At 41.1% G+C, this 26576-nt stretch overlaps 1 protein-coding gene across 1 annotated transcript in view; it reads left to right on the forward strand.

Moving 5' to 3' along the window:
* croc (crocodile) overlaps positions 1 to 25736 on the forward strand; it is a 402739-nt gene extending 377003 nt beyond the window's left edge. The window contains exon 2 of the mRNA XM_067147908.2: positions 25458 to 25736. The gene's annotated coding sequence lies outside the window, so the exon portion shown is untranslated. The remainder of the gene's footprint in view (positions 1 to 25457) is intronic.
* The last annotated feature ends 840 nt before the right edge of the window (positions 25737 to 26576 follow it).

The following is a 26576-nucleotide window of genomic DNA, read 5'->3' on the forward strand; positions in this document are numbered from 1 at the left end:
CTAGTAAAAAATAAATAAATAAATAAATAAATAAATAAATAAATAAATAAATAAATAAATAAATAAATAAATAAATAAATAAATAAATGTTAGAACGCAATGTTTAATGAACTAACAAGTACGGCTGCTTTACATTCCTTCAATGTAGTAACCCGCAACGTCTAATACCTTTTGCCAAATGTCGGGAAGCCGTCGGGGACCGTTTGCAAGGCGTTCTCAGTTGATGACAGCGACGGAGCACCCTACTGTGCGGAGGGGATAATTCCCGGACAGTTCATCGATGGTCTACAGAAACGAGACCACTCACGATGTCAATCTGATCTTGAGGAATGGACGGTCGAAATGTGGGGTGCAAATCCGCATTCTCAATCCGACCCGCACGAAACGTCACCCACTGTGCAACCTTCCTATACGGCAATGCATTCTCGCCACAGGCTTCACGTAATCCTTGATAACATTCTGATGTACTTTTTCCATGGGCAACCTCGATTTTAATCCAGGGAAGCTGATCATCTTTTGAAAACCTGCTTTAGAGCGGTGAAATCGACACTCTTCACTTCGACGCCACACAGCAACAACACTCCCAAATGGATGCCCGTCAAATCCATATTACATATCGACAAGAACTGACCGCTCCCATATCCTATTTGCGCCTGCCCGATCTCCAGCGAGTATCTGGACTACGTTGCCATACTTTATTTTCAGCCCTCGTAAATGTAGACGAGTTGGTTTTACTAATACTGTGGGTTATTAGTCCGCAGTTATCAAGAAAAACTAATTTCATTATTACCTGTTTACCGTCGCAGTAACATTTCCGCGATATCTGGAAAGGAAAGGGCCAAAAGTGGGAATACAACGTTCGTGACTTTTCATTACGACGCGGTATGGCATTTGATTGGTTTGAAAGTGATGGTGGTGATAATTAGTTAATAAATACAACTGGGCAACTATCCTCCCTTAACACTAATCCGTGGGAAAAATGGAAGAGGTACTACACTACACTTCGAAAAATGAAACCACTTTTCCCTTTGCGAAAATCAAATGATCTTAAATATATCTCCCATTCATATCCATCCATCAACGGCTGCTAATTACAGATGGCGACCAGCCTGCACGGTTGCTAGGTAACATTGTCTGACCATCCATCCACACTTTACATCACAGCCTGCACGGTTGCTAGGTAACATTGTCTGACCATCCATCCACACTTTACATCACTGCCTGCACGGTTGCTAGGTAACATTGTCTGACCATCCATCCATACCTTACATCACTGCCTGCACGGTTGCTAGGTAACATTGTCTGACCATCCATCCATACCTTACATCACAGCCTGCACGGTTGCTAGGTAACATTGTCTGACCATCCATCCACACTTTACATCACTGCCTGCACGGTTGCTAGGTAACTTCGTCTGAACATCCATCCGCACCTTACAACACTGTCTACACGGTTGCTAGGTAACTTCGTCTGACCATCCATCCATACCTTACATCACTGTCTGCACGGTTGCTAGGTAACACTGTCTGACCATCCATCCATACCTTACATCACTGCCTGCACGGTTGCTAGGTAACATTGTCTGACCATCCATCCATACCTTACATCACTGCCTGCACGGTTGCTAGGTAACATTGTCTGACCATCCATCCATACCTTACATCACTGCCTGCACGGTTGCTAGGTAACATTGTCTGACCATCCATCCATACCTTACATCACTGCCTGCACGGTTGCTAGGTAACATTGTCTGACCATCCATCCACACTTTACATCACTGCCTGCACGGTTGCTAGGTAACATTGTCTGACCATCCATCCATACCTTACATCACTGTCTGCATGGTTGCTAGGTAACTTCGACTGAACATCCATCCACACTTTACATCACTGCCTGCACGGTTGCTAGGTAACATTGTCTGACCATCTATCCATACCTTACATCACAGCCTGCACGGTTGCTAGGTAACATTGTCTGACCATCCATCCACACTTTACATCACTGCCTGCACGGTTGCTAGGTAACATTGTCTGACCATCCATCCATACCTTACATCACTGCCTGCACGGTTGCTAGGTAACATTGTCTGACCATCCATCCATACCTTACATCACTGCCTGCACGGTTGCTAGGTAACATTGTCTGACCATCCATCCATACCTTACATCACTGCCTGCACGGTTGCTAGGTAACATTGTCTGACCATCCATCCACACTTTACATCACTGCCTGAGGAAGACAATCATACTCGTCATCAAGTGATAGCCTATCATCATCATCATTATAATCATCATCACATCACTGCCTACACGGTTGCTATGTTTAAAAAAAAAGCTATTTGTTCGGGCCGTCGACCTAGAAAGATCTTTTGCCCCTACTTTCACCACCTATGAGGAACCTGCGTGTAGTTTGTAAATGGCGGAAGTGTAAAGTGTTGAATGTGAGGAAAGGAACGTTAAGGACGACACAAACACCCAGTCCCCAGGCCAGGGATATTAATCCTTTACAATTAAAAACCCCTGACCCGGTCGGGAATCAAAGACGGGGCCGCCGGGTGACAGGCGGACGCGTTGCCCCCTACACCGCGGTGCCGGACGTCGCTATGATCACACTTCCGTCACACGTTTTTGTCGCGTTACGTTACACACATTTCTGCATGACCCCCAGCCATAAGACATATTTATATCAAAGGAGAGTATCAACTTACGAATGGGAGGTGTCACGAACGACCTGCCAGAATAAAAGGCTCACTAGGGTCCTCCAACCTTGCCGAACTCACTATCTCCCAAATATAAGCTTATAATTTTAGGACCTGAACCACGTAGCCAAAGTAATTATGAAATGTGAACTGAATTATGCTCTTTTCTTATCAAGCCCCATACAAGAAACGCTAAAATACGACTCGACACACCCACTCCTGACTGGCAACCAGACCCTCTTAGTGCTGAGAATGGGCCAAGAATGCCAGGCTGATACTTAGCATTTTGCAAGACCGTGTTTAAAGCGCCACATACTTTATACAATTTTGAATATTTTGACTTTCAGCTTGCAGGAAATATTGAGGACGGTATGTATTTAATAAAAAATTCAAAATTTCAAAATAGCAATAAAATAATTATAAATGAAAATTACGGATAAAATGTGGTAATCCCTCTACAATGCAGCCATCCAAGTGAATAAACATAGATAATTTAACAAGTATTTGTTCAGTAATTCAGTAGATAATTATCGTTAGGTAACTCCTAATTGCACATGATCAAAAAAACACATTAAATTCAGAAATCCAACGTGCATAAATAAGTGAACAAATGAGCCACGGAGTGATAAAATTAGAAACTAAGTTCTTTAATCTACGAAAACAAAACGTAAGATATTTCCATCTGCCGTTCATAATCGTGCTAAATGCAAATAGTATGGTGAGCAATTCAAACGACGATATATCGTTGCTGGCACTTTACGCTCAAGTACCAAACAACGATATATGGTTGTCTGGCATTCTAAAGGTTGAAAGATGAACTAAATTATGTTCTTTTCTTATCAATCACCATGTCCGGCTCCATGGTTAAATGCTTAGCTTGCTGGCCTTTAGTCACAGGGGTACCGGGTTCGATTCCAAGCCGGATCGGAGATTTGAACCTTAAATGGTTAATTCCCTTGGCTCGGGTACTGGGTGTTTGTGCTGCCCCCAACATCCCTGCAACTCACACAAAACACGCAGTTACCTACACATTGCAGATGCCGCCCACCCTCATCGGAAGGTCTGCACCCGGCTGGAAATAGCCACTCGAAATTTATTATTATTATTATTATTATTATTATTATTATTATTATTATTATTATTATTATTATTATCATCAAGTACCATAGAAGGAACGCTGACAGAATATTGGTCACACCCCTCACTGGCAACTCAAAGTCCGTGAGTATTTCTTCTTATTTTAGAGTCGTTGAAATATATCAAAACTTATGTTTGTTATTGAGAATAACCTGGGTCATAACACTTGGACTGTTTCAGAGGAAGAGGAAATAATAATTTCCTGAGATGAATGCTCAGAAGTGTACAAGAAATGAAAAATTATGTACATATGTGACTTTCTCAAATAAACTGACCTCGTCGTTAACATCGAGATGGCTCGTAAAGCCGTCATTATTTGTTTAAACTATGTGGCAACACAAACTGGTCCAGCAGATTTACTCGTTCTCATTGAACGGGTTTTTAGGCTTGTCTTTGCAAAGCGGTAAAGTAATGTTTGTAATTACCAGGGCCAAGATTTTGATGACCTAAAATATCTAAAAAAATATCTATAAAATGACGGCAGAAATCGAGTAAAATGGTCCGAAAAATTTAAATACATGTTAAATGAAAATTTACAATCAATTTTCTAACTGACTTGGTATAGTCTATATTTATATTATAGACATTATAATAAGCGTTTGAGCTTATGCCGTGTCAAGAAAACAAGGTGAAATTATTTGCATTTCGCAGAGAACTTTGACCCGCGTCTTCAGAAGGAAATCTCATCTGTTCACGAATAAGACTTTTCCAATAAATTGAGGTGTCTCTCTTGGAATGTTTACATTTCAAAGAAGTAAGTGATGAACAAAGTTTCGTTAGTCCCCAGATCGACAAAGCGTTGCGAAGATTCTCAAGTCTCTGTATTCATCCTCATTTAACGTTGCGATAATGTTCAATACCACACGCGTAAATGCTTCAAAATCCTTAAACTTGTAAGAAAATGACTCAAAAAGTATAAAATAGTCTAATAAATTGCACAAAATGACCAGATAATGACGTATAATTTTAGAAAATGACTTAAAATACGAAATGGTAAAAATGACAAAAATGACAAAAAATGACCTAATAAATTAGCGGAACTATGATCAGGATTTCTATACTAGTTAGCAATGTCTGTTGTGCACGAATTAAAAGATGACATGCCGTCAAAATCCTAGCCCTGGTAATTACTGGTTAAAATCAAAGATTGCATCGTATCAAGTGGTAAGGAAATGCACTAGTATATCAATCGGCATTCTTCTTATTCTGCCATTCACACCTAAACAATGAATTCTGAGGTATCCAGATTTGCCCTAACAACCAAATCCTATTATGGTCGATAGCGACCATTGTTGTACTCCTAACATGAATTGGTGCACGAGCAGTGGAAGACCCATTCACCTTCACTGGTCAAATCCTCACTGTCCTTTACTTCCTATGCCAGGGCCTCTCAAACGCCCAAAATCTCACGCGTGCAAACTGAGGCGCAGAGGTCCTGTGCACAGTGCATCGGTTCCACTCGGCTCGGCTCGGACAGCGCGTCGTCTCGGGGCGACTCGGTTAACCTCGGCTCAACTCGGCTCGGATTTGGAGCGCTATGGAGCAAGTGAGGAAGAGGAAGACAGGCGGAGCGAGCGAGACAGTCGTGGGGAAAGAGAGAGACAGCGCTATTGCTCCAAATCGAGGAGTGGGGGTCTGCACTCTGGTCAACCAAGCGAAGTCGTCTTTTTCACCGTGCATCGCACAATGCACTGGTGCATGCACCCTGAGAGGCCCTGTCCTATACTACATCTTTAACTCCATTACCTTCTACCTCTGAGACAACCTAGTAAATTACGAAAGCGTATATTTTGAAAACATAAGACAGAATTTTAAAACTTCTATTAACTTTGCCGAATTACACTAAGTGAGTAGAGAAAACATAAGAATCATCAACCCTAAAATAAATAGCAAGAAATTTAACTACAACGGCAAATAAGCCCTTCATGCCAAACACATGGCAGTCCGAAACAACGTGAACGCAGTATATGAGCGTTACGGCGTTGGTCATACTGATATGTAATTTGAAAACATTACGTCGATATCTCGCACCATTGTCATTTTATCACCTGATGAAGGTAGCCAATCAGATCGCTTCGCGAGCGAATTCAAATGGGCTTGCACGTGGCTTGGTCTGGCTTGAGAGCCGTGCCGAGAAATGAGCATCAAACACTAACACAGTGTGGGTTTCAGGCAATGCCACTGTAGCGTGCTTGCTATGTGCTGGGCCTATCAGCATGCAGGTCCTTGTTCAAGTCACTCCCATAGAGAAATTTATTTCTTCTATTGGCGCTCTCAAGCATGTAATAAGCCACGTGCAGATTTATCAACACCGCCTCGCAGAGCCCATCTGAAGTCGCCCGCGAAGCGTTCTGACTTGCTAACTTCAGCAGCTGAAAAAATGACAACGGGGCGAGGTAACTAATTATTTATCAGTATGACCAACCCTACAACGCTCATGTAGCCGATTCACGGAGTTTCCGCTCTGCGGGAGCCCGCATGCACACGGTGAGTGATCCCAGTAGGTATTCTATTGAAAATGAAAAATCAGAAAGGTCTGCATATTGCTTTAAGGGTAATGCGAATTATTAGACGTGCTATTTTTTTATTTATCGTAATGCTTTTACACGCCTTTGCTGGCGGGACCTAGTGTTTACAGCGCACTGTGTCTTCTGGTATAGGCTAGAGCAATTTTTATTTTTTTACTTTCATTGACCTGCCTCAGTCTTATCGTTGCTTTTGACGATATGAAAGTGACTGAGGTATGAGCGATACTATACTGAAATTCAAGTCAAGAACTTAGGAAAAGTATCCTTCCACATGTGAGCACGTCCCCTGTTCCCCTTTCCCGTCTCCGTTCTCCATCTCCGCCACAACCAGCTTATCATTAACGTCGTGCGTCCATCTGACAAGTACAGTACTTCATTCTGAAATAGTGAAACATCAAACGAAATCACTTCTTTTCACATAGCTGTACTTTGATTACGTACTATACCTATTTATTCCTTTATTGACCATGTAAAACCTACTGATTACCGACGAATACCGAGGCAAGAGAAGCAAGGTTTATTTTTATTTCATAATGCAATTTGTGTGAGGCACATGGTGACTTACAACATAGTATACGATTCCGCTCTCGTGCAACGACTGTCAGTGGCAGTTTCTCACAGTTAAAAATGCTGAAAAACCCACCCGTGAGTGGGATTGCAAAATACAATGCTTCCAGGAATGTTATAAATTCTGTAGTCTCGTCATTCGGAAGGTAAAAACGAACTCATGATCCTCTCATGACAACATTTCTGCAGGTAGAGGGCGGTTACGAATATAAAGTACACATTATTATTATTATTACTATTATTATTATTATCATCATCATCATCGAATAAGCCAAGGATCCTATTCCCATACCGTGTTAAGGCTCTTCCTGTTTTATCTACGGCGAGTGCTGAGATGACACATCGATCTTTCGCTGGAGACTTGGATTTTCCGTGGAGTTTAAATTCCAAGCGAGCGGCGTAAACACTGTACACAGAAACGCCGATCGGCTGCGCGGTCTTTTTCCCGTCTTCCACCGTGGAATCTAACCTCGTAGGCTACTGTAAACGTTTAAAACAATTTGGTTTCCATGTTCTACTTTATTTTTCTCCACTTTTGTTAGCTTTAAAGTATTTCACAGGGGACTCAAGCGTCACAGCATCACACACGTCTTGCTCACAGCTGGCAGCCATTATGAATACTGAACATGCTGTTGCAGCCAGTATTGCCAACAGTTTTCTTGGATCCATCTTCAACGTCGCACATATTATGCGAACATATCAGCATTGGAATGAACTCGAACATACTTACCAAGTACACAGTGCAATAAGATATCAATATCATATTAAATAATTATTATTTTGCTACATACACCACTGAGAACAATAACTATTCATAGCCATCTACGTATGAAATATAAGAGTTGGTAACGAACCCGAATAAGATACAACCTGTGATATATTTTCCATATTTATACAGGGCAAAATTTTTAATTCATCAAGTCAGTTCACCAGAATATCTAACCAAACTGAAGAAAGCTCCTGACTTCAGGAACAAGCAACAAACCTAGGGAACTATTTGGCGCTGCGGAAGCCTTTTCACCGACCAGAAGTCTGACTAACATCAAAGGGACCGCTAAGGTCTTGAGTTGACTCTCAGTATAGTAATGACATTCCTCATGCAGCCAGTCCCTGCTATGAATCGTGTGGAAATTTTGCTTATTGGGTCGATTGGTGCATGCATTTCAGTGAGCTTGGCAGACTGATATGTAATAGCAGCTTCTGGCACGGCGAGGAAAGCAGCGGGAAACTACCTCACTCCTCATTTCCCTAGTAGGCCTCTTCAGTGATGTCTAGGCCATCTATGACAGCTGATGGGGGAGCTGTTGAGCCTTAGGGGTGAGGACGGAACATAGCCTACACACCGTACAATACTTTTACACGTAACCAATTGAGGTTATGTAAATGAAAAAGCACAATCTCCTTGTTATAGGCTTTTTGTTTCGTTTTGTTACAAAGTTTAAGTCAGCCAAGAGTCACAGAAGGGTATCTGTACTAATTGCCAGAAAAACATCTCAGTTTGTCGACTTTCACTGGCTGAAAATATTTATTTTCGTCCATGGTTTAGACATTACCATTGCCAACCTCAACTACAGTTCATAAAATCGCCGGGATGAGTGGCTCACGCGGTTGAGGCGATGAACTTCTGATCCCAACTTGGCAGGTTCGATCCTGGCTCAGTTCGGTGGTATTTCAAGGTGCTCAAATACGTCAGCCTCATGTCGGTAGATTTACTGGCACGTAAAAGAACTCCTGCGGGACTAAATTTCGAAAACCATAAAAGTAGTTAGTGGGACGTAAAGCAATTATTATTATTATTATTATTATTATTATTATTATTATTATTATTATTATTATTATTATTATTATTATTATATTATTATTATTATTATTATTAATTTTGCATTGTCCGACACGTTGGCTGAATGGTCAGCGTACTGGCCTTCGGTTCAGAGGGTCCCGGGTTCGATTCCCGGCCGGGTCGGGGATTTTAATCGCTTCTGATTAATTCTTCTGGCTCGGGGACTGGGTGTATATGTCCGTCCCAACACTCTCCTCATCATATCCAGACAACATACTACACTACCAACCACCACAGAAACACGCAATAGTGCTTACATCCCTCCATACAGGGTTGAGGTCAGGAAGGGCATCCGGTCGTAAAACAGGGCCAAATCCACATGTGCGACGCAGTTCGCACCCGCGACCCCACAGGTGTGGGAAAAGCGGCAGGAAAAGAAGAAGAAGAATTATTAATTTTGCATTGTTGGCAAGATGTAGTGTTTACAGTACATTATGTCTTCTGGTATGGGCTAGAATAAATGTGTTACTTTCATTGACCTGTCTCAGTCTCATCCTTGGCTTTGACAGTATGAAAGTGACTGAGGTATGAGCGATGCTAGTAATACCATTCCTTATTCAGCCAGTCCCTGCTATGCATGGTGCGAAAATATCGCTCATAGGGTCTGTTGGTGCATGCATTTCAGTGGTCTTGGCAGACTGATATGTAATAGCAACGGCTGGCTCGGTGAGGAAAGCAAAGGGAAACTACCTCACTCCTCATTTCCCTAGTACGCCACTTCAGTGATGCCTAGGCTATTATGACAGCCTTTAGCGGAGCTGTGGAGGATCAAACCAGCCTTCGAGCAGAATATCCAACATACACACACATTATTATTTTTAGTTCATAAAATCACGACTTTGCAAAGTCTACTTCAGCCGAAATCGTCTATGAAACAGACTTAGAGCAAAGTCTGACTTTCATATCAAAGCACTCTTTGTAAAGTATCCGCTCAAAGTCTTGTTCTTGAATACAACCCTAAGAGAAGGAGATTTGTGGTGAGGGCCAGTGGGTTGGCGGCTGTGACCTTAGTGCAGGGAAAACCATTCTGAGTACAACCGGCAGTGAGGACCAGCTGTTCTCCGTCTCCCGAATGCAGAGACGTAGAGTAACGGTGTATCGGTGGCCACCGCTCCTCTGCACGGTTGGTTGGTTGGTCGGTCCGAATGCTGACGTTGCGGAGCAGCCGTGGCTACTTCTCCTCTGCATTCACTGACCTCCGAAATATCGAGAACGATGTAGATGGACTATAAAATGAACAAATGATGGGTCACCACTTTCTACTATGAAAGATATAATAATTTCGTGTGGCTATTTCTAGCCGAGTGCAGCCCTGTAAGGCAGACCCTCCGAAGAGGGTGGGCGGCATCAGCCATTTGTAGGTAACTGCGTGCTATTGTGGTGGAGGATAGTGTTATGTGTGGTGTGTGAGTTGCAGGGATGTTGGGGACAGCACAAACACCCAGCCCCCGGGCCATTAGAATTAACCAATTAAGGTTAAAATCCCCGACCCGGCCGGGAATCGAACCCGGGACCCTCTGAACCGCTGACCATTCAGCCAACGAGTACTATGAAAGATGAAGTGACAATGATGTGCTAAACCTCAGTGAAAAGTCACGTGCAAGACAGATACTTGAAGTCTTAGATCTCCAATCAGTACGGCTTTCTGTTTCCTACCTTGACCAAGAATAATTATGTTCTAGGTCTTACGTCTCACTAACTACTTTTGACGGTTTTCGGAGGCGCCGAGGTGCCAATAATTTGTCCCACCGGAATTCTTGTACGTGCTGGTAAATCTATCGACACGAGACTGACGTATTTGAACACCTTCAAATATCACTGGACTGAGCCAGGCTCGAACCTGCGAAGATGGGGTCAGAAGGCCAACGTATCACCCATCTGAGCCACTCAGCCCGGCATATGCCTTAACAAGCTTGGCTTTCATGGAGGGTAAATTGGTGGCTGGATAGATGAATACAAACTTACAAGAAAAATCTTATTCTATGTGAACGGTCACAGTATTCATGGTTTGTGTGCGTTATAATAACATTGAGCATGCAAAGATCTGGGAACTTTGGCATTTGGAACAACTGCACATCAAATGCAAATAGCTTATAATTAACGAACCCTTCTTTCTCATGGAAAACGATCAATTGGAACGTGTGTCACACAGTTGGGAATGTATGATAATTGTTAAATAAAGCGAACGTTATTTCAACAATTGAACTGTAAATACGCTTGATGCTCGCCTTGTTATGCTCTAAATTCGCATTATATTATGTGGTTGGCCATCAATCCACAGGTTTGCTCTGCTTTTCCATGAATATTTACCATCAGATTGGACATTCTAGTTTTATGCTCTGAACCCCGCAGGACTTGGGATGTATGGAAGCGTTAATAGGACAATTCACTTGATAGGCATCGCAATAGAGTCAATACCTGACGGAATTATGTAAACATACAGTTTTCTGTATTATAATAAACAGCTGATTTCTGTACAAATATATAAAACTATCCCACCCGTTTGAGAACTCTCGCATAATGAAACCCTCTTCCTCCTTTCCACCTACCCAGCCGTATAAACGGTAAAAGTTAGGGAAGCAAGTTTATTTCTATTAAAGTTTATGTAAACGTTACTTTCAATTTTCTTTCTTTCTTTCTTTCTTTCTTTCTTTCTTTCTTTCTTTCTTTCTTTCTTAATCCGTTTACTCTCCAGAGTATTTTTTTTCTCTATCGGACTCAATGAGGGATCTCACCTCTACCGCCTCAAGGGCAGTGTCCTGGAGCGTGAGACTATGGGTCGGGGCAAAACAACTGGGGAGGGGGACCAGTACTTCGCGCTGGCGGTCTCACCAACTATGCTGAACAGGGGCCTTGTGTGGGGATGGAAAGATCGAAAGGGATAGGCAAGGAAGTGGGAAGGAAGTGGTCCTGGCCTTAAATTAGGTACCATCCCGGCATTTTCCTGGAGAAGTGGGAAACCACGGAAAGGCGCTTCGAGAATTGATGAGGTGGGAATCGAACCCCACCCCCCATCTACTCAGCTGACTTCCCGAGGCTGAGAGGACCCCTTCCAGCCCTCGTACCATTTTTCAAATTTCATGACAGGAGCCGGGAATCGAACCGGGGCCTGGGGAGGTGGCAGCTAATCACACTAATCACTACACTACAGAGGCCGACTACATTTTGCTTATGGTACATAAAATAAAGTACGCCTCTGTGGTGTAGTGGCTAGTGTGATAAGCTGCCGCCCGCAGAGGCCCGGGTTCTATTCCCGGCTCTGCCACGAAATTTGGAAAAATTGCACGCGGATTAGAACGGGGTCCACTCAGCTTCGGGAGGTCATCTGAGTAGAGGGGGTTCGATTCCCATTTAAGCCTTTTTCCAAGTGCTTTTCCGTGGTTTCTCCACTTCTTCTCCGGACAAATGCCGGGATGGTACCTAAATTAAGGCACGGCTACCTTCTTTCCTCTTCTTTTCCTATCCCTTCCAATTTTCTCATTCCCTACAAGGCCCCTGTTCACCATAGCAGGGGAGGCCACCTGGATGAGGCACTGGTCCTCCATTCCAGTTGTATCCCCGACCTATTAGTTTCCCACTCTCCGGGACACTGCCTGTGAGGTGGTAGAGGTCGGATCCCTCACTGAGTCTGGGGGAAAATCCAACCCAGGAGATTAAACGAATTAAGAAAGAAAGAAAGTTGAAAGTAAGGTTTACATAACTGTTAATAGAAATAAACTTGTTTTGCTAACTTTTACCGTTCATACGACTGGGTAGGTGGGAAGGAGAAAGGGAGAGGAGCACGGATTTGGGCAAGTACAAGAGTGCTCTTGTGATCTATTAATGCTCACAGCATAGATACTTTTGCAGGCCCCTGGTGTCTGGGTAGCGATCCTGCCACTTACCCGGAAGTTCCGGGTTCGAATCCTGGCCAGAACAAGGATTTTCACTTGTACCTGAGAACTGGTTCGAGTCCACTCAGCCTACGTGTTTACGTCAGAGGAGCTGTCTGACGGTGAGACAGCGATCCCCGTCTAGAATGCCAGGAATAATGTCTGAGAGGATTCGTCGTACTTGCCACGTGTCTCATCGTAATCGGCAGGTCTTCCAGTATAAATACATAAAACTAGCGTACCCGTGCGAGTTTGACGCCTTAGCTCAATGGTCAGCGTTGAGGCCTTCGGTTTACAATGTCCCGGGTTCGATTCCCGGCCGGGTTGGGGATTTTAATCGCTCTTAATCAATTATTCGGGGACTGGATGTTTGTGTTTGTTCCAACACTCTCCTCTACATATTCAGACAACACACCACACTAGCAACCACCATGGAAACACGTGATTACATCTCTCCATAAAGGGTTGGCGTCGGAAAGGGTATCCCGCCGTAAAACAGGGAATGGATATACATGTGCGACACAATTCTCATCCGCAACCTTACTGTACCGACCTGTTGTGTGTTTGCATGGCGTATTTACGCTCTCCTACAGTAAAATGCATTTACGGTACATTTTCGTTTACCCAGCAGCATAGGAAAACGAGCACAAAGAAAAGGTTTCTGATGGACTGTATATCCATGTATGACTGGGAGGCGTGACCAGTCTTAAGAATGGAATGGCGTATGGCTTTTAGTGCGCCAGGTGCAGGTATTTTGATTTGACGTCTTTAGGCGAGTTGCGCGCCGTGATGAGGATGAAATGATGGTGAAGACGACACATACACCCAGCACCCGTGCCAGCGAAATTAACCAATGATGGTTAAAATTCACGACCCCGCCGGGAATCGAACCCGGGACCCCTGTGACCAAAGGCCAGCACGCTAACTATTTAGCCATAGAGCCGGACACCAGTCTTAAGTTGAATAGTAGATAGGAAGAGCATTGTGGGATACGAGGTTTTGCCGGTGCAGCGACGATATGATTTGAACTCATTATAGTTACTGAGTGGAATATAAAATGCATAGAAGGCTTCCTGCGTTGAATATGGAGAGCTGTCCACTTCATGGCCGTATTGATGAGTATAATCAACAAATTATTCTAAAAGGCCACCTAATCGATACTTTATTTCTTTTGCCTTTGGCAAACTTAAAAATACATTAACAAACACAGTACATGTTTCGACCACTTAGTGGTCATCTTCAGCTGTATATAAAAAATCTTAGATGATAACATTTAAAAGCAAGCACATTGGATCTTAAAACTATATCCCATGGGAATCTAAAAACTATTGTTCTAGATGCTTTAAATGAAATGGAAGATGGGGGGGGGGGGTTGGGGGTAAGGAGATTTATGTGAATGATACTTAAATTACAGTATCGTTTACAATTGTGTTTAAAAACTTAAATGATGAAAAACATATTTAAAATATTTAAAAGTGTCTATGGTAAAATTCTTTTTGATAACATTAGGTGGCGTGAATAAAAAGTTTGTGTTTGTAATAATCTTCAGGCATTTGTGAGAAAATAATAACTTAATTAAAATTTAACATCACCACAGACGCGAATTTTAATTAAGTTATTATTTTCTCACAAATGCCTGAAGATTATTACAAACACAAACTTTTTATTCACGCCACCTAATGTTATCAAAAAGAATTTTACCATAGACACTTTTAAATATTTTAAATATGTTTTTCATCATTTAAGTTTTTAAACACAATTGTAAACGATACTGTAATTTAAGTATCATTCACATAAATCTCCTTACCCCCAACCCCCCCCCCCCCATCTTCCATTTCATTTAAAGCATCTAGAACAATAGTTTTTAGATTCCCATGGGATATAGTTTTAAGATCCAATGTGATTGCTTTTAAATGTTATCATCTAAGATATTTTATATACAACTGAAGATGACCACTAAGTGGTCGAAACATGTACTGTGTTTGTTAATGTATTTTTAAGTTTGCCAAAGGCAAAAGAAATAAAGTATCGATTAGGTGGCCTTTTAGATTAATTTGTTGAATATGGAGGGTGACAGTTTGGATTGCTTTTGTAAACAACAGTCAGAGTTCAGTGTTAAACCACTGTGTGCAAAACGACCACCTCTTCATGATTGTCGGTTCTCAATTGTTTATGCATGTTAGAGCATTTTACAAAAATAAACGAAATACAACAAATTGTCCAATGCGTATCGTTCCTGATGCATGATATTTCACCCTAGACTATAGGTTGCTATTTAAAAGTTGTTGTCCTTTGACTCCGTTTGTAAGCTACTTTAGTTTCTGCGCAAACCTTTTGTATCATCATATACCATACCTTTCATTGTCCATTTATTATTTAGGAAGATAAAGCATGTCCGCCTCTGTGGTGTAGTGGTTGGCGTGATTAGCTGCCACCCCCGGAGGTCCGGGTCAGATTCCCGGCTCTGCCACGGAATTTGAAAAGTGGTACGAGGGCTGGAACGGGGTCCACTCAGCCTCGGGAGTTCAACTGAGTGGAGGTGGTTTCGATTCCCACCACAGCCATCCTGGAAGTGGTCTTCCGTGGTTTCCCACTTCTCCTCCAGGCAAATGCCGGGATGGTACCTAACTTAAGGCCACGACCGCTTCCTTCCCTCTTCCTTGCCTGTCCCATCCAATCTTCCCACCCCTTCACAAGGCCCCTGTTCAGCATAGCAGGCGAGGTCGCCTGGGCGAGGTACTGGTCATCCTCCCCAGTTGTATCCCCCGACCCAGAGTCTGAAGCTCCAGGACACTGCCCTTGAGGCGATAGAGGTGGTATCCCTCTCTGAGTCCGAGGGAAAAACCTACCTGGAGGGAAAAGAGATTAAGAAGAAGAAGAAGATAAAGCATGGTGTACTGTACAAAAAATTAAAAATTAAATACGGCCTGCATACATTCATGAGCTAAGAGAAATAAACCCCAGAATAACTTTGACTTTGTCCTATTATTATTATTATTATTATTATTATTATTATTATTATTATTATTATTATTATTATTATTATTATTATTGTGCCTTTGCTGGCGAGACCTAGTGTTTACAGTGCACTATGTCTTCTGGTATGGGCTAGAGCAATTTTGTTACATTCATTGATCTGTCTCAGCTTTATCCTTGGCTTGGACAAAATGAAAGTGACTGAGGTATGAGTGATGCTAGTAATGCCAATCCTTCTGCAGCCAATCCCTGCTATGAATGGTGTGAAAATATGCTCATAGGGACGGATGGTGCATGCATGTCAGTGGGCTTGGCAGACTGATGTGCAAGAGCAACTTCTGGCTCGGTGAGGAAAGCAACGGGAAACTACCTCACTCCTCATTTCCCTAGTACGCCTCTTCAGTGATGCCTACGCCATCTATGACAGCTGATGGCGGAGCTGTTGAGGATCTAACCATCCTTCGGGCTGAAGACAAAACATACTTTATTATTATTATTATTATTATTATTATTATTATTATTATTATTATTATTATTATTATTATTATTTATGTTTAGACCTGCTAGGGACCATATATCAATTTCAATTCGTCCTTTCTTGTTGTTTTTTCTTTCCAGTATTCGTCCATCATTACACTATCCTTTATTCTTCTCTCCTCATACCACTTTTGATCGGGCTTCCTTTCTATTCTTTCATAGAATCCATCAATTCATAAAACTTTATTTTTATCTTTCTTTCCATAGTTTTCCGCTTATCTTATTTTTTCTTTCGAAATCTTCTTTGACGTCTTTTATCTAGCTTGTTGTTGATTTCTTCTCCCAAAGGTACTTGAATATCAGATTTGTCGATCTGTTATAATCCATCCTCAGGGCCATGTGCATCTCCGGAAGTGGAAATCTCGTTTCCTAAATTTTACGACTTCCTGGCCGGGATTCGAACCCACGTCCTTCCGGGCGAGCCGAGCACGCCTTTACCGCCTCGGCCAGGCAGCCCCTAATCCATTCTATAGATATGTCTAAAAAATAGCAATCTGCTTTTTCTTATTGTCTCTCTTATATTTTCTATGTTTTGGTTTATTTTCTTCTTACTTTTTTTCCATTGTTCTGTTGTTCTCATTGGACCTAAGATTTTTCTCATGACTCTACTTTCTAGTACTTCCAGTTCATCTCAACTATAGTTCAAAACTAGACATTAACTTGCGTAAAGACATTCTGGTTTAACCAATGTATTGTAGTGTCTTATTTTAAGATTTCTTGTTGTAAAATTCTTAGTGATGCCATACACTTTTTCCATCTTGTGTAACCTTTCTTCTGTAGCAGATTTTTCTTAACCCTTTTCTTGATTATTATTATTATTATTATTATTATTATTATTATTATTATTATTATTATTATTATTATTATTATTATTATTATTTACGGTAGGTACGGATTTCACACCAATACCCTCGTCAGGCTATCCCGGAAGTGGACACTTTCAATCTCCAAATCTTCGCTGCAACAGAGAAACAACGTGACTGCAGCAAACTTTGCATGGGTTGGTCTGTTTCTCGCAGCATGGAAAGACTATTTTATCTAAAACCAAAAAAAAAATGCGTTCATACCAACCGCTTAACCTTTTATAAATCACCAGTTGTTTTAATTTTTGTTTCATGTTACACACAGTGTATTGTACAATAAAACAGCTCAGCTCGTTAAATTAAATACAGTACTACTGACCAAGTGGCTGCGCGGTTACGGTCACGTAGCTATCGGGTTGCACTCGGGAGATAGTGGGTTCGAACCCCACTGTCAGCAGCCCTGACCATATGATTTTCCTTGGTTTCCCATTTTCACACCAGGTGAATGCTGGGGCTGTACATTAATGAAGGGCACGGTCGCTTCCTTCCCACTCCCAACCCTTTCCTATCCCATCGTCGCCATAAGACCTATTTGTATCGGTGCGACGTAAGACAAAATAATAAAATAATAATATAATAATAAATTAAATACTGGGCTATAACTTAATCAAATCTCTTCGAATTATATAAACACTCGTGACAATCTTCTTCTTCTTCCTGTTTCTGTCCTCGTTACCAATTTATAAGGTTGAAACTTCATATGGGTTTGACCAAGTTTTACTGCCGGAAGCCCTTCATGACACCACACTATGCGAAGGGATGTTGTATTCCTGCGGTGGTTGTCAGTGAAGTCTGTTGTGTGGTTAGATAGATGAAGAGATGTGTATTAAGACTAACACAAACAAACAGTCTCCGAGCAAGAAGATTTGGTCATTCGCAGTGAAAATCCCCGGTGCGCCCGAGAATCGAATCTAGGACCCTCCGAACCGAACAGTGCGGCCAAGGAGCCGGACTCATGTACGCATAATAATCTAAAAGTATACTGTGGTGTTGCCTAGCCGAGACGGTAGAGAGGAACTCATTTTACCCAGAAGTACACGTGCTTGATTCCTATAATATGATTGGTTTTTAAGTTCCATTAACTAATATTTTGCGGTTTCCGCGGGCCCTTTTAGATAGCTCCTCAGTTATTCTCACATAGCCTGACTGGACCTCGAACCAGTCATCAGATCCAAGTAAAATCATTACCCTGGTCGGGAATCGAACCTAGTGACTTTCCGTAAGAGGCAGACTCGCTACCCCTAAATCATTGGTCCGATCTTCATCATACAAGTTCCATATTACCCGTGGATGTTCGTATTTGCCTCCTGTTTCCTTCATTTTTTGTTTTGAAGTAACTGACTGCATTTGACTTTATTCAAGGTTTATTCAAGATCACCGAGGGTTATGGAAGTCTCTTTACCGTTTCTTCGTCGTTTTTCCGCGTCATCTTCCTGAATTTGAACATATATTTTGACGTTTGAGTCGGTTACAGTAAGATGTCTTCTCTGTAGTGAGAATAGGGAAGAATTTCTTTCTTTCTTTCTTTCTTTCTTTCTTTCTTTCTTTCTTTCTGCCCTCCAGGCTTGGTTTCTCCCTCGGACTCAGCGAGGGATCCCACCTCTTCCTAGAGGGTGAGACTTTGGGCCGAGGACGAGTACATCGCCTACGCGGCCTCACCTGCTCTACTGACAGGAGTCTTGTGTGGGGGATGGGAAGATCGGAAGGGATAGACAAGAAGGAAGGAAGGAAGCGACCATGGCCTTAAGTTAGGTACCATTCCGGCATTTGCTTGGAAGAGAATAGGGAAACCACGAAAAATCTCTTCGAGGATGGCTGAGGGGGGAATCGAACCCCCCTCTACTCATTTGACCTTCCGAGGCTGAGTGGACACAGTTCCAGCCCTCGTACCAATTTTCAAATTTCGTGGCGGAGCCGGGAATCGATCCCGGACCTTCGGGGATGGCAGCTAATCACACTAACCACCACACCCCAGAGGTGGACAGGAAATAATTTCACTTGAAAAAATCTCGTAAAGAAACTAGCGGTTAGACATTTTTAATTAATAGTAATGAATGATATGTGTTAAGTCAGAATAAGAAAGGCTACAGAATCAGCAGAATGATAAGAAAAAATAGACTAACCCTAGTAATCTGAGTAAGTTATTATTAGTAATTAGAAATATATACACAATAAAGTTGCAAGATCTTGAAATACATGCCGGGCAGACTACGTACGGCTAGATAACTAAGTTTGGGCCGTAAATTTCTTATAACAAGAACGAATAGGTTAAGAATAGTAATTAGATTATTGATTACACTGTTCTAGAAAAATAAAAGTTCTATTTCTGCATGAAAAATGTGTGATCCTGATAGATATATTGCAACCATACCACCCACGCCATTGTCCCATAGAACCATACGACAGTATAATTGTCTCCATAAATTCGGGCTACCGCCATATAGCACCATACGCCAAGTCTAGAGTCAAATGCCACCTCATCTAGAAAGCAAGGAAAAATAAACTTCAAAATGATGGGTGAACAAAAATTATTTCGACCGTACAAGGATCAACTGCACTCCTCCGTTCCAAAGAATGAAACCAACGGCCTCCCAGAGCCATGGTGCGTTCGCGACAAAAGATCTAAATATGACACTAAACTAGCTTAAAGGCATAAATGAACCGAGGAAATTTTAGGATACATTTTTTTCGGCAAAATGACAAGCAAAAAGAAAAGTTTAAAAACCTATTTATTATCCCTTGATAAATTCTACAATAATAAAATCAAAATATACAATGTCCAATGGATTAAAAATGAATTAGGAGATGTCACTCGTTTCATTAAGAAATTTTTTAACAATTTGTTATATTTATCGATTAAATACTGTAGTTAATCGTTCCAATCCCTTTTTGACATGACAATAACTACTTATATCATTATTAATTGGAATCCTTTTTAAGAACAGAAATATCCTTGTAATGCGACGGTTCTCATTGCAAGCTTTCTTCACTATTAGAAGAAACACATTATCTGTACGAAAAATTGGAGACAACTTGTAGTGGTCCCCTAACTAATTAATTATACTACTAATTAAATAAACAAAAAAAATAAGCTAACACTAGTGGACAAAATCACCACCATCAAAATAAAACTAGACAAATGTCGGGTCAAGAAATCGAACCCACATCGCAATGAATCCGATGACAAATAACGCGACAGAACCCGTTTTGGAATTCAAACAAGAACATTAAACACGACTCAAGGAGCATATTCAAAAATTACGTACACATATTTTAAAACAAAGTGTAAGCAATTTACGCATGCAACTGGCTGTACAACTCCAAAACAATGTGTGTGACAAAAAAAGTCCATGGTCTGCCTTGGAGTTCGAACCAATGGTCTCCAGGATGTCACCGACAAACGGGGGGCTCTACAAACTCCCTATCTCAATTATTCATAAGGTCATCATATCATACAATACTGGCGTTCCAGTTATTTAATTTCTTTATAGAAATAAACATGAACGAGTTAAAAAGAAATCCTTTAAATGTAATCGGGTTTATGCGAAACCCCAAACATTGAGTCTTAGTGGACAGGCAAGAACAATACACTTGGCAGTTTTCTTCCTAACAACGGATTGCTAACGCTCCCTCTTTCTAAAATCATAAATCATACAACGCAGAATCACACCTAATAATGGGTGGCCGCAGATCACTTCTTGTCAAACTCATGGCGAGACGAACCGTCTCCCTGAAAATACATCATGCTAAATAATATCATTTCAACTGATATCCTCATCATATTCCATAGCTCCACTGCCTTATTAATTCTCTGCCCGCTTACAATTCTTTAATTCAATATCAAGCCACTATTCATCTTTTCAATTTCACATCAAAGGACTTAGAATGTCCAGGTTCACATCCATCCGACTACATAGAATATCTCAGCCTATGTTTTCCTACAGTTTGAACTCAGACAAAAATCAAATATGGATTTAAGGTATCCATAATATTATTCTAATATCAAATAAAAGCAAATACATGACATAAAAGGAAAACTTTATCTAAGAAATGGGAGGGCGTTCGTTCGTGTCCAGGCTTGTCACAACTTGCACAAATAATGAATACGGCCATCTACATATTCTTTTCAAGCAAAATTACATTAAAACAAGAGTTCTTTCCTATCCCATAATTATTATACCAATAGTGGCATTTTGAAGACACTGTCACCATGCATTACCAAAATAGGTTGAATATTCCATAAAATAAAAATATACATATCACGGTTTGAAATCATCAGTAATACAAATCTATATTTTGCCCTCCTAATCTAAAGCACTCTCAAACTTACTGATACTTCATCGTTAAATCACGTACATGCATTACATTCAATTTATGTTTTATAGGCCCCAAATTGTAGCCCATATAATAGAATTTCCATTCCCGTCTAAATGAATGCATTTTAAACAATTTGAAGACCACTCACAAGTCTCTCTCTAATTCAAGAATACACGCAATTGCATTACTAACCTCATTTATGTGATCTACATATTACACAACCGTGCATTTATTTGGATAGTATTTAGATTTTCTGTACTTATCGTCTTGTTGTGAAATCCATGGTTCAGGCTCAGGAAAAGCCCTTATCGTCGCTTAGCCTCTCATGGTGCTGACGTGGATCACAGGTTCGATTCCTTTTCTAGTCCTGCTGAGTACGTTCATAATCCCAGGGTCCTCTTCTTCACTGTAACAAGTCTAATGACATTGGAATAAGTAGCGTCATTCACACACACAATTTTTCAAAACTGTAACACAGTTCTCGCGGTCACGTTATTTAAATACTTTCAATACTATCACTTGTAAGAGGTTTTTCACACCACGTATTTGAAAAATGTATATTATCACTCCCGAATACAGGTGTCCCCACCACATTTTTTTCAAATCAGTGGTTTTACGGGTCATGTGACATCGGCAATGCGCTCAAATGTGTGACTCAGCCTTTTAAGTAATCTTGTTATGTGCGGAAAACGCATCGATCCGCGGATTATTTAAAATTGATTATCAAAATGATGCCTTTCCGGGGATCCCCCGTCCGGAGTCTGCGTAGTCAGTTGACGTGGGTACGCTAATGGTGCTTATATAATCAAACGGTAGCGTAATTTTCCACACGTTAAAATTTTATAATCAACTCGAATTTTGGCAGAGGTCTGTTATGAAAACATATGACATGCCGAGATTTCCCTTACTAATTGTTATGCATATCTCGAAATTTTACCATACAAATCAAGCTTGCACGTTGGCATTGCCGTGTTTCGGCCATTTTTAATGGGCGGAGTAATTTGTATAGATTTCCTTTCCTTGTCATTTTTCATAGCTCGCTCTCTTTCTGGGGATTCTTCCAGCTATGACGGACTCGTGTTTACACCACCAAGTCGGAGGCGTTGTGCAAACTGATGCAACATAATGCAACTTTCTGTAATATGGACAAGGGAGCTTGACAAAAGTTTTCACAGCCTAAATAAATTATTAAATAAATATGTATATGACCGATACGGTCACAATATTAATGCTGAATTCAAATCTGGTTTTAGTTTTCATACATCAGGGATAGATTTAGAGTAATGAGATTTTTCATTTCTTTTAACATTTTCATGTCATTATATGTATATAGCTTTAATTTAGAGTCATAGGCATACTGAATGAAATTCAATTAATGTTTCCTATAAACGTTGGGAGAGTAACAGAAGGTGATAGCTGAAGTGCTCACATAATGTTCTCACTTGCTGACGGTCATTTTGCAGGAATTTTTATAAATGTTTATAAAATGTGGAAAAGATGGACATTAATTTGCCACCACAAAGTTGCATATCTTATTTCTTCCTTTTGTGTTAAGCATCCTTCTTGTTCCGAATTATACTCTAGTAGTAATCGGCTATGATTTTGGACATCCATTTCCCTTCATACCGTTTATCCATGGTAATAGCTATGTCTTTATGACATCTTCCTCTACTCTTATCTGATACATTACTACAACTCTCTGGAAAGAAATCTAGATGCGAGTGTATGAAACGTACTTTCAAGGACATATTTCATCCTAAATATTTGTAAACTTTGATCATTTATTTCACAAACTCTTTATATTTAGGGTCTCTTCTACTTCCAAGGAAGTTTTGTGTTACTTTCTTGAAACATACCCAGACTAGCTTTTCTTTTTCAGACATACAGACTTATCGAATAGAAATAAAAAAAAGAGGAGAATATTCACAGAAATATTCACTTGGTATATCTGAAGAAGCCAAATAAATACATTTAAAATTTGCAGAAATCATTGCATTCTCACTGTGATTTTGAGGTTAACATGATCTGAGCAATAACATCGATGTCTGAAAAAGAATCAGAAATAGTACAGTTAATGTTGCCGAATATTTAATTTTTAAAATAGAAGTACCACATTTGTCGCAAACAATGATACCACATATGATATTATATGTTCAAATTACTGGAAAACTGTGCCTGATAGCGCAGTTCTGATATCAGATTTGAATTTAGCAATGTAAATTCCTTTAGAATTACATATTTTCATCCCGGAAATGGAATCTTTGTAGAACAGTCTTTTTATTATTGTATTGTCGTTGTTGTTATTATTATTATTCCTTAATATAAAAAATTGTTAAATTTCATGTGAATTTGTTTAGGTTTAGAGGGATGGAATGTTTCTTCCTCATCAGCTGGAGATCCGTAGTTTATTCATTCAATAATGAAGGCTCTCTCCCCGGTTGGTGTTTGCCCTGCACCTGGCAAGCCGAACTTGACCTCGGACACTCCCGGCACTAAAAGCCATACTCTGCTTCATTTCAGCTGGTGGTTATCGGTGACTGGGAAAGAAGAGTGTTTATTCATTCACGCATGCATAAATACAGTCCATTCATTAAAAATATCTGTTATAATTCGAAGATAACTCAGTACAGACTTCTGAAGTGATTATTAGAATTATTATGGTTACGAGTATTTTGGAAATTTGAGACTAAACTGAGATTTCGAAAATATTCCCCTTTCTTAACCCAGGCTTCCTTTCCGCCTGTGTGTGGGGGCGGTAGAATAACACTCACAGTATCTCCTGCCTATTGTAAGAGTCTACTAAAAGGGGTACCAGGGGTTGGCGACCTTCTCACTTTTATCTATCCTATCCGACTTCCCTTGTTCAACGCTTGTTCCTTTCCAAACCCAACGGAATTAGATATCGAGGCCTAGGGTGTATTTCATTTTCACCCCTTTCATGGCACTTGCTTTTTGGCCGATAATTTCATTTTTCGAAGTGTTGGAGCCCCTTCCATTTTTAGTGTTAATAGAGGATGGTTATCTAGTTCGGCTTAAGACAATAATCACCACCGCCACCACGAGGCCTTCTTTCGAAAATCCCCCTGTGGTTGGGTGCGGAAGAATAATAACCCCGGTATCCCCACCCCGTTGTAAGAAGCTACTAACAGGGGCTCCAGGGGCTCTCAATTTGGGAGCATGGGTTGGCGAACACGGGACCCTTAACTGAGTCAAGTCATTGCTTCCACTTACTTGTGCCAGGCTCCTCACTTTCATCTACCCTACCCTACCTGCCTTGGTCAGCGGTTCTTCTTTTCCGACCGCAACGGTGTTAGGTATCGAGACCTAGGGTGTTTTTAATTTTCACGCCCTTCGTTGCCCTTTTATTTATTTGGCCGATAACTCCATTTTTTCAAGTGCCGAACCTTTTCTAATTTTAGAGTTAATAGAAGATGGTTGCCTAGTTATAATTTCACTTAAAACCATCATCACCACCACGAAGAGGCCTTCTTTGGAAAACTATGACACACTTCTTTTGTGGACGATATTGTAGTGTTATCCGTCACTGTGGTGTAGTGGTTAGTGTGATTAGGGTCGGGAACGATTTCCAGCACTACCACGAAATTTGAAACTTGGTACTAGGACTGGAAGGGAGTCCACTCAACCTCGGGAGGACAGCTGAGTAGAGCAGAGGGGGTTCGATTCCCACCTCAGCCATCCTCGAAATGGTTTTCCGTGGTTTCTCCGCTTCTCCGGAAAAATGATGGGACGGCACCTTTCTTAAGGCCACAGCCGCTTCGTTCCCTCTTCCTTGCCCATCTCGTCCAATCTTTCCATTCCCAACAAGGCCCCTGTTTAACATAGCAGGTGAGGCAGCCAGGGAGAGGTATTGGTCCTCCTGCCCAGTTTTATCCCAAAATCAAATGTCTCGGTCTCCATGATACTGCCTTGAGGCGGTAGAGATAGGATCTCTCGCCGAGTCTGGGGGAAAGGCCAACTCTGCACGGTGAACTGATCTTACACATTCTACGATTTTGCCATAGTGATGAATAAAACAAAATCATGTTGCCTTTTTTCATGTATATTTTGAATGTTCTCCCTCCTGTGGTTGTTCTAATGCAGACCTGTGCTATTATTTTTCAGAGTGCTGATGTCGGTGAGCAGCTAGAGGCTCTCTCGCGGCTACGTCGAGGCAGCGAGGCAGAAGCTCCATACCGACAACTCAAGTGGGAAGACGTGTAAATCGCTTTGTTACCGGACTCCTAATACATACTGTTTCTTGCTGTGTATTTCATTCCACTGCTCTTACAACATGTGAACCAGATACTGAGTAATTCAGTAACTTTTAACGTTCTCAAGTTCGTTCTCATCTGCAATAAACATTGTGTACTTAGAATAAATAATAAATTATAACATCATTAACAGTGTTGTTTTACTTATCCACTTTGATGTTTCTCTAGAGTTCAGTTTTGAACAATTCTGTAATTGTAAAAATGTAAAAGAAGTGTTGGGCTTAGTGATTCTGTGGGAATAACATGGATATTAACAGGGACGTGTTCCCCATCCATGTTTACCGCTCATATTTTATTAACTTTCTAAATATAATCGAAACCAGTTATAACGAGGTCGATGGACGCAGAGTAGCCCTGGTCCGATAGTTCTGCACTCCGACGGACCATCCGTCCAGAAGATTGGTGGCCACGGCTCTGGAGACAGAGAGGGACTGGTCCCCACAGTCGGTTGTCCTGAGAATGGTTTTCCGTAGTTTTTCATTCTGCTGCACTAAGGCGAATCCCTGGTATAGGCCACGGCCGCCAACCCCCTCACCTCTTCCACACATCTCTTTCTCAGATACAAATCTCCTGTCCTGAGAGGCGACGTCACCGTCTAGGCTGCCCGCCTCCCCCTTCAGGGGAAGAATTAAAACTTTATATTAAAAGGGTTTACTAAAACAGCTTTGGTAAATTTTTCCCTCCGTTCTACTGAACCAATTTGCTTCATTTCTGTTTATTCTCTCCCGAATTGCCTGCCGGTGAATCATGACGCATTGATGGGTCTCTAAGTTCAGCCAACTTTGAGTAATCATAAAATCAAACCACTAAAGGACCATTCTAATAATTACAGGCGAAGGCTTACCCTAACCCGCAATACATTCTGTACTTAGCAGGTTGCTAAGTGACTGACACTTTCATTAATATCCTGATACATGTGATTTTCATCCCTAGTAGTGTCATTGCATGCAGCCTTGATTCTATAACCTTT

The sequence above is a fragment of the Anabrus simplex genome, chromosome 5 (genome assembly GCF_040414725.1).
Source record: "Anabrus simplex isolate iqAnaSimp1 chromosome 5, ASM4041472v1, whole genome shotgun sequence".
NCBI lineage: Eukaryota > Metazoa > Arthropoda > Insecta > Orthoptera > Tettigoniidae > Anabrus > Anabrus simplex.